Source organism: Seriola lalandi, unplaced genomic scaffold (genome assembly GCF_002814215.2).
Source record: "Seriola lalandi dorsalis isolate HSWRI2012SDOR001 ecotype SW California unplaced genomic scaffold, Sedor1 jcf7180002037347, whole genome shotgun sequence".
NCBI classification, from domain to species: domain Eukaryota; kingdom Metazoa; phylum Chordata; class Actinopteri; order Carangiformes; family Carangidae; genus Seriola; species Seriola lalandi.
Genome location: NW_019507923.1, coordinates 1 through 642, shown reverse-complemented (window position 1 = coordinate 642; position 642 = coordinate 1). Strand labels below are relative to the sequence as shown.

At 45.5% G+C, this 642-nt stretch overlaps 2 pseudogenes; both read right to left on the bottom strand.

Moving 5' to 3' along the window:
• LOC111648080 (U6 spliceosomal RNA) lies at window positions 1-77 on the bottom strand (annotated as a pseudogene; the record flags this gene model as incomplete).
• A 495-nt stretch (window positions 78-572) lies between these two features.
• On the bottom strand, window positions 573-642 carry LOC111648074 (U6 spliceosomal RNA; annotated as a pseudogene; the record flags this gene model as incomplete).

Genomic DNA, 642 nt, shown 5'->3' with positions numbered 1-642 from the left:
GTCATCCTTTCGCAGGGGCCATGCTAATCTTCTCTGTATCGATTCCAATTTTTCATATGTGCTGCCTGAGCAAGCACATTGGTCCTTGTGCGACGGCTGCATTATATGCCCAGGTCGGGAGATCAACCCCGTTGCAGTGGTGCAGACTCAAGTTCTCCCATCCCTAATAGGTGGCATCACAAGTATGGGAGTTGTTATTTCTTCACTTATCAATTATACATTTGTAATAATAGCATACTAACTGCTTAATTACATGATTACAAAATTAACTAACACAGTACGACCAAAATCTCTTTGACACTGAAAACAATTTTTCCAGCTGCAACAGGAAACCGTCCCCATTCCTCATTAGGCCACGCCTGTTTTATGTACTGTTTCCTGTTGCAAAGCCTCGCAAGGAACACCACTCATTCCACACATGCGACAGGCAACCGTCCTCATTTTGCCAGTTCCTCATTTGGCCATGCCTGCTCTATATACTGCTCGCAGTTGCAAAGCCTCGCAAGGAAGACCAGTCAGTCCACACAAGTAACTGGCAACCCTCACTTTTAGTTGCTCTACGGCAGCAGATGAAAATGTGGAAACGCTTCACGAATTTGCGTGTCATCCTTTCGCAGGGGCCATGCTAATCTTCTCTGTATC